Raw genomic sequence first — 8747 nt, 5'->3', positions numbered from 1 at the left:
ATTTATGCCTGCAGTATAGGTTCAGTTGGAGTTTCTCCCGTGCGTTAGGTGATTTGTCCTGCTGGTTCACCAAGACACTAGTGACTCACTTGTGTTATCCCCGAACACAAAGCCCTATCCATCCGGCATTACCACGAGCTGTGAAACTGCCATCGATAATTAGCTAATTACTTTCCCTTCATCATCGATAATTAGCACATTGCAGCGTGGAGTAGGTGCTACTATTTGTCTGCCCTGCTGTGTGGCACACATGATCTTTCATACAGTACATATTAGACGAAACTCCCCTAGGTTCATCCATGGAGTGTACCATACACATTTTATGCTGATTTGGCTATAAGGGGAGTCTTGTTGGGATCTGTGTGCCAGGCTGAGATGTCATCAAAGTCATCCTTCAACGGGATTGCCAAAATCTCCTTGCCGTCCACATGGCGGAGAAAATCTACCTGACCAGCCCCCAGTCTGCCTCACGGCAGATTTATTCTTCGGCAACAAGGAGAGATCAACTAGCTAGCACTGTTATATATGCAAGATCGTTGACCACGAAATAAAGGCAGGAGTTCTCGCAAAAAATGAAAAAATAAAGGCAGGAGTATGCTTGATTCAACAACGCAACAACACTGTAGAGAAATTACAATATATAAAATCATCAATTGTAAATAACAGAAGATTTAATTCTTTATGAAATAACAAAATACTATGTATAATAATTGGAATTGCCATTACATAGTAGCTAGTTGATTCCTCCTCACTGCAGATTGCTTGCAGATTTCCGTTTCTTGCCATTGCTCTGATATGTTGTTGCTGGCTTGTTGGTGTCCTTGGTCGAACAAGGAGGAGGGGCAGCAATGGCGAGAAGAGGTGTAGGGGTGGAGGCCACGGGAGAAAGCTTCTCGATGTAGATGCATAGGGGGACAGTGTCACCCGACAAGTACTCTTCTTTCGGCACACGCAACCACTCGTACTATCTGTCGCCGGGCGCAGGGGCGCCGCCAGACAGGGAGCTGCTGCTCATCAGGGCCGACTTCATCATGACCATATGCGTTGTGCCGCGGCCAGAACGCTCTACAGAGAGCTCGCACGCGAACTGCGGCGCCGGGTCGCCACCATCCGCTCTAACGCATAGCAGAGACACGGATATGTTTGGGCCGTGCTGGCCCAGTGACACCAGGAACAGGTTGGGGTGCCGGTTAACGCCCGCAGCAGCTTTGTCGACCTCGCGGACCAGGACGTGCCAGCCGCACGAGACCGGCAGGTTCAGGGTCCGAGGCTGGCCGTAGGGGATGCAGATGGTGGGGCGCGAGTGGCCATCGGAGCCAGTGATGTGGTCGAGCAGCTTCTGCTTGGAGCCGATGAAGCCGCAACCCCGCCGTCCGAAGCCCTGTGTTCGGCTGACTCGTGGTACACGATGCCGCCGGCGTCGCAGCCGTACTTCTCGAAGTCACACCGCACCATGACGGAGGCCACGAAGGCGTCAAGAAAGGCTAAGTGGACAACTGTGAGGCCGCAGGGTTCTTCTCCATGGAGTTCGCGGCAGGACGAGCACACCAGATGGTCGGCGTCACACTGGCGTCAAGATTCAGTTGAGATAGCAGGATCCAGATATGATATGCAAAGACGATTAATTGATGAAAGAAACTTTCGATCCATGGCGATTCATACCTTGAAGATGGGAGATTTGAGGGGGAGGCGGCAGGTATGGCAGCTCAGCAGCGCCGTGGACATGCTAAAGCTGAGGACCTGCTGCGATTCCGTCTCCGTGGCAGTGGCTACCACCGCAAGAGCTCGCTCTCCTCCGCCATGGCTTATGTTTTTCTCCTTTGAGAATGACGGCGCGGGGGGAGTGGTGGATGGATGTGATTCTAGGGCTGAAAGCATCGGCAATATATAGCGCTGAATCTAGGGTGGAGAGGGCGGCCTGGGGTTGGTGGGAGGAGGACCCTCGGCGGCGCCTAGGGCTCTCATCCATTGCCCAGCGTGGTGAGTGCGAGCGGGGGAATGGATTTGGATTGGATCCGACCAAAACTGGAAAGAATTAAAAGCAATGGTGAATTGGAAAGATGTAAAATTTTAGGCGTACTACGATTTTCTTCTCCTCGTCCTTGTGAGTTTGTGAGAGGGTGGGAACCGGGCGGCCTTGTTTGGATGCGAGGCTGAATATTTTCCAGGGAAATGAGAGCCAGGGTGGGAAACTCACATCCCTTGAGGTGCGATCATCAGTCATGGTTCTCGCTGGAGTGGAGAGGAGCAGAACTTCAGCTATGGCCGCATGTCTAAAACCAACTATAACTAGTACTCCCTCCGTCCCAAAATAAGTGACTTAAGTTTGTACTAGCTTTATATAAAGCTAGTACAAACTTGAGTCACTTATTTTGGGACGGAGGGAGTGGTATATATCTAGTGGAATACACCGGTTAGTACAGAGGCGAAGGGGGAGATGTGAGTACGAGACGCAACCAGAGATCGAGGAGGATAGGATAGGATGGCAAGCAACATATATAGGCATGAGGCGGTGGGTGAGGGAGGCGGCAGCCGGCGGCGACCTCGTGGGTGGAGGGTCATAGACAGCCAAGAGCGAACGATATAGGGGATTCTCTCCCGATGTCGCTAGACGTATATGCTATCCCGGGGAACTCATAGGGATCGGGCCGAGGAAAGCGCATGGCTTCGAGCGTCCAAATGCCCAAGACACTTGGCCCGGGTCAGACTTTCCAGGAGGGTTTTCCACCCCGGGATGAGGCCAGGATCCAACCGGGATCCTTTCCAACGAAATGAGACCAACTTCTCCCCCTGGGCGGGCCCCGACCGGTGCACCGTTTGGAGCAATAAAACACAGCAATACGTTTCGAGCCTTGGCCTTGGCTATTGTGGGTTGTAAGCCGCGCTCACTGCGCTACATTCGCATCGCACGTGGGCCTTGGCCTTGCCTTTTTGTTTCGAGAGAGGCTGGACTAGGCATTAAGTGTGATGCTGGCAGTAGGCAGTAGCTACTATGGGAAAAATACATGTTGCCTAGTGTTTGGATGCAAGTCGAGTGTAAATTGTCGTTCACTCCGCGTAGTACATCGTGAGCCGAGTGCTCTGGAAAAACCACACGACAGCCGGTTGTGGATCGGCTTACCTTCGTACAAGTGAATACCATCCAAAAATCAACTGGTTTCTACACAAATTTCGGAATATTATGAGAAAAACACTCATCTGATGCCAAGGGCTCCGCATAAGCAGCAGCCACTATGCGGTCGTCCTGCCTATACTGGCTCTATGGTGGCAGCTCATGCAGGCTGAGTGTGTATTAATCGGCTTATAAATGCAAGTGGATTATCTCATAATATACACTCAGCTCACGTAGGCAACGGTCGCATTGCACGTGGGCCTAGGCTGACCATTTAGTGTGACCCTAGAAGTAGCACTATTGCTCGAGTAGTTTGAAGTTTGTCACAAGCCATAAGACCAACGTGCCAGGACATTCACGGTGCGATCTGCATACCATACAAAATGGGAATTTCAACTTGGGCACAAGTTGGAATCAACGACTAGAGCTTCAGACCCATCTTATACATGGGACTCGGTATGGAACTTAGTCTGCCCAGCAAAGATAAAAATATTTATATGGCGCGCGCTTCAAGAGTGTTATTCCCTGTCGATGTATCCTTGCTAAATATTATGGGGAGGAGCAGAACTTCGGCTATGGCCGCATGTCTAATCAACTATAACTAGTTGTATATAACTAGTGGAATATTACGGCGACGGCTAAAGATATAACTAGTTGTATATAAGTTCTACGTAAGAAAAACAACATCACTGGAAAATACTTCAAAAACGAAACCAACAATATCACTGAAAAGTGAAAACTACATTCAAATATGTGGCCAAACTTTGACCCAAAACCATAGTTTTAAATAGCCGGCTATAGCTATAGCCTTTTCAGCAGGGTGCCGCTAAATGGTCGCCTTCATAAATAGCACGCTATAGCCTGCTATAGCCCGCTATAGCCGATTTAGAGGCTCGCCGCTATTTTCCATAGCCAGCTATTTAAAACATTGCCCAAAACATGATAATGACTAATAAACCCAGACGGAGGTAGTATTTTGCTAGTTAAATGAATGTTGAATTTGATACAAAATAAGAGGGCACCAATAGATCTTCATTTTCTGCATGAATACTACACATCGCATTGGGTGGTCACTTTCTCTTTTATAAATGAAGCTCTTGATGTACTCTCCTTGAAAACCTTAGATTTACAGTTTTCCTAAATTTCTGTCCAGTGGCGGAGCTAGGATAATTATATCAACAGGGCCGAATGATGTTGAAACTGCTTGGGGAGGGCCAAGCCAATGAAAAACCTGCATTTGACAGGAAATAATCACTCATTTTAGCACTATTTATCAGCAAATTAGCATTGCATCTCTGCTATCAGGGGGGGCCGGGACCCCTGCTGGCCCCCCTTTCTCCCCCACTGTTTCTGTCTAATATTTTCAATTTGCCGTAAATTCAATTTTCCATCCATCCAATCTTGAGACGCGCATCTCAAGTCACAACTTCAGTATGGCATTTGGGTTGTGGTTTTGAATATTTTTTTTAGAAAAGAGGAACTGACCCACCCAGGGTACTCTCCTCTGTCATGTGCGCAGATCATCTTGTCAGGATTTTCGACCACTCCAGTGCCCGCCTACAGCAACCTTGGGCGCCATCCCTTGTGACGAGCATCGTTTCTTTGTTATTTCCCCGCTGTCGAATTGATGTGAGCTCATGTCCTCAATTTGTCTCCGCCATAGTCCAGGATGGTGGCCCGGTGTACCACCGGAGCCGCAGAGACTTCTGACACCCATATCCCTTAGTAGTGACTCGAACTTAATCTTCATCTCCGTTTGTCCAATCTTTGTGACCTCATGTCCTTCATGTTCTGGCCCAATAACTCTGTTTTTTTCTTCTGCCTAAATGCTACATACATTTAGTCCTTTATACAATGTGGCAGTGGATAGATGGACTTGGCTGAGGGGGAGATAGATGAAGGTTACTGCTCAAGTGGTTTCCCAACTGTATGATCCATTGTCGACCTCTTGATTTTCATCCCCAATTTCATTTCGCGCATTTTGTGTGTGTCATACTGGTTTTATTTTTCTCAAAAATATGTGGCATACTGGATGGATGCTTTAATTGTATTGCAGTGTTTTATTGTTTCAAACGGTGTGTATATGGATGAGCTAGCACACGCCTTGTAAGTATAGTCTATAAGTGTCAAGATTTGGTCATCTTATTTTCGTGAAGGATTATGTTGTAATGAATGAACAAGAGAAAACACATAATCCTCCAATTTTCTGCAACGGGGTGTCACATCCAGCAGTGACTAAACGTAAATTGTTGGAGAGATGTGTTTTGACACTTGGGCTGTAGGGAGCTCAGTACACTTTTTTAGTAGCATTTTGGTATATGGGCCAAATATTGTTTTCCTTCAAATACGCACCTGAGGAATACAATAATTATGGAACAAAATGCTTGTGTATGGCGTTGGCCCATCCAAGCAGGGATCAATCTTAGCCGAGAGTCCTGATCTAAATGGCTGAACAATATTCACGACACTGACCCTGGATCCGTATCTAACATGCAATAAGAAAGTTACACCGAAAATTTACTTCTTTCCAATTCTGCCTTATTTACTTCTTTCCTAATCAACCATTCTATCCTGGCGATTCCTCAACCTTAGAGCATCTTCAGCGGCGCCCCCAACAAGCCCCCCCCCCCCCCCCCCCCCCCCACACCAGGGCCCTTTTTTATCCCCAGAGCCGAAAAATTGGCTCAGTTGCGCCCCCAGAAGTCCACTTTTCGCTGGTTATGGACGAATTTGGCACCAGCGGACACAGGCCGAGCCCAGCGTGCTGGGGGGCGCCTGGAGGCGCTGGGGGAAACCATTTTGTTGCAAAAGACTAGCAGGCCCGGTGAGTCAGCGACCGGGCGCGCTCGTCATCCTCATCGCCTCGGTTTTCCATGAGGAATCAATGCCAAGGCTGTCGCGCCAATCAGCCTTCCATTGATGCCTCGTCGTGAAGGCGCGGCGACGCGCGTCCTCGCCGGTGAGCGCACGCCCTCCATCGGCACAGAATCCTCTTCCCCTCTCGACCTGCCACCGCCGACGCGTTGATACGTCTCCAACGTATCTATAATTTTTTATTGTTACATGCTATCATATTATCTGTTTTGGATGTTTTATACGCATTAATATGCTATTTAATATGATTTTTGGGACAAACCTATTAACCTAGAGCCCAGTGCTGGTTTCTGTTTTTTCCTTGTTTTAGAGTGTCACAAAAAAGGAATACCTAACGGAGTCCAAATGGAATAAAACTTTCACGATGATTTTTATTGGACCAGAAGACACCTAGGATACCTTGGAGTGCAAGACAAAAGAGCCACGAGGCGGCCACAAGGGTGGAGGGCGCGCCCAGGGGGTAGGGTGCGCCCCCTGACCTTGTGGGCCCATCGATGACCCCCTGACCTAGATCTTCCTCCTATATATACTCTTATACCCCACAAACATCCAGGGGAGCCACGAAACCACTTTTCCACCGCCGCAACCTTCTGTACCCGTGATATCCCATCTTGGGGCCTTTTCCGGCATCCTGCCGGAGGGGGATTCGATCACGGAGGGCTTCTCAATCAACAACATTGCCTCTTCTATGAAGCATGAGTAGTTTACCACAGACCTACGGGTCCATAGCTAGTAGCTAGATGGCTTCTTCTTTCTCTTTGATTCTTAATACAAAGTTCTCCTCGATGTTCTTGGAGATCTATTAGATGTAATACTCTTTTGCGGTGTGTTTGTCGAGATCCGATGAATTTTGGATTTATGATCAGCTTATCTATGAATATTATTTGAATCTCCTCTGAATTTTTATATGCATGATTTGATATCTTTGCAAGTCTCTTCGAACTATCGATTTGGTTTGGCCAACTAGATTGGGTTTTCTTACAATGGGAGAAGTGCATAGATTTGCGTTCAATCTTGCAGTGTCCTTTCCTATTGACAGTAGGGTCATCAAGGCACATATTTTATTATTGCCATCGAGGATAAAAAGATGGGGTTTTCATCATATTGCTTGAGTTAATTCCTCTAGATCATGTCATCTTGCTTAATGCATTACTCCGTTCTTTATGAACTTAATACTCTAGATGCATGCTGGATAGCTGTCGATGTGTGGAGTAATAGTAGTAGAGCATAATCATTTCGGTCTACTTGACACGGACGTGATGCCTATATTCATGATCATTGCCTTAGATATCATCATAACTTTGCGCTTTTCTATCAATTGCTCGGCAGTAATTTGTTCACCCACCGTATTATTTTCTATCTTCAGAGAAGCTTGTAGTGAAACCTATGGCCCCGGGTCTATTTTCCATCATATAGGTTTCTGATCTACAATTCTAGTTTCGTGCAATCTTTTACATTTTGTTCCATATACCAAAAATACCAAAAACATTACTTTACCGTTTATCCATCTCTATCAGATCTCACGTTGCAAATAACGGTGAAGGGATTGACAACCCCTTTATCGTGTTGAGTGCAAGGTTGGTGTTTGTTTGTGCAGGTATTCTGTGGCTTGCTCGTTGTCTCCTACTGGATTGATACCTTGGTTCTCAAAACTGAGGGGGATACTTACACTACTGTGCTGCATCACCCTTTCCTCTTCAAGGAAAAAACCAACGCAATCTCAAGAGGTAGCACGTGCGTTTCTCTTCTCTCACATGAACAATTTTTTTTCTTCTGAGTGGAACGTACAAGCCTAGGCTTGAACGGGATTCAAGGAGGTTATGGTTGAAGATCATTAGGCTCTGAAGGTGTTATCTCACATGCTTGTGTTTAGTCGAGATCGTCGACTATAACATGATGTACCAGGGAGTACTCGCAATGGGACGGGAAAAGATAATGATCTTCTCCTCTATTGTGTTGGTGACTTACAACTACGGCCGCGGCAAGCGGGGGCGGCAACACTGGACGACTGCACTTTGGTGGTGCTCCCCGAGTACCGTGTCTTGGTTCCCGGGATGAAAACCCAAGTTCTGGCCTTTATTGGTTGTACCTTGCAATGGCCTTGTCGAACGCATTGTTTTGGGGTGAACTCAGACTTTCTCCAGGGAGAAAAGTGAAGATCTTCGGTCAGGCAAATTGTAACACCTTGGAGTCGCCTTACTATTATATCATGTTAAATTAGAATCGTATTTTGATCTTCCTAGGTATTGATTTTTGCGCGAAACAAAATACATGAAGAAAATAGGAACTGGCATGGAGCCTTAAATTAATAGTTTAGTCAAAAATTGTATAAAATATTCCAAAGTGATAACACAATAGCATTAACCAATAAAAAACTATACATACATTTCATGACATAATAGCGCATAGAGCTTAGTGCCAGTTCAAACATCTCAATTTTGTACGCACATGCGCAAAATTTATAGGAATTTCAAACATCTCAATTTTGTAGGTACTGTCAGCTGATGTCGTAGACATTGAAATTAACCGTACCCTATATGTGGTGTTAGGGCATCTCCTTCTTCTGGACTGACGTCAGCCCGTCCCAGAGAGCATTGGCAGGGGAGGGATCCATCATGGGAGTGGTGTGGAGAGGGATCAGAGGTTGATGACAGCAGCCATGGCCGGGGTACCGACTTCTATAACAATGGTAGGAGGCAGACGGACGGATGAGTGGCGCCGGAGGAGTTGCCTCGGCAACCTCGTGCCATCAATGCGGGCG

The 8747-nt window shown here is 47.0% G+C and overlaps 1 pseudogene; it reads right to left on the bottom strand.

Moving 5' to 3' along the window:
• Positions 1-748: 748 nt before the first annotated feature.
• On the bottom strand, positions 749-1878 carry LOC123057311 (uncharacterized; annotated as a pseudogene).
• Positions 1879-8747: the final 6869 nt, after the last annotated feature.

This window comes from Triticum aestivum, chromosome 3A (genome assembly GCF_018294505.1).
Source record: "Triticum aestivum cultivar Chinese Spring chromosome 3A, IWGSC CS RefSeq v2.1, whole genome shotgun sequence".
Classification (NCBI taxonomy): domain Eukaryota; kingdom Viridiplantae; phylum Streptophyta; class Magnoliopsida; order Poales; family Poaceae; genus Triticum; species Triticum aestivum.
This window is presented reverse-complemented; position numbering and strand designations above follow the sequence as displayed.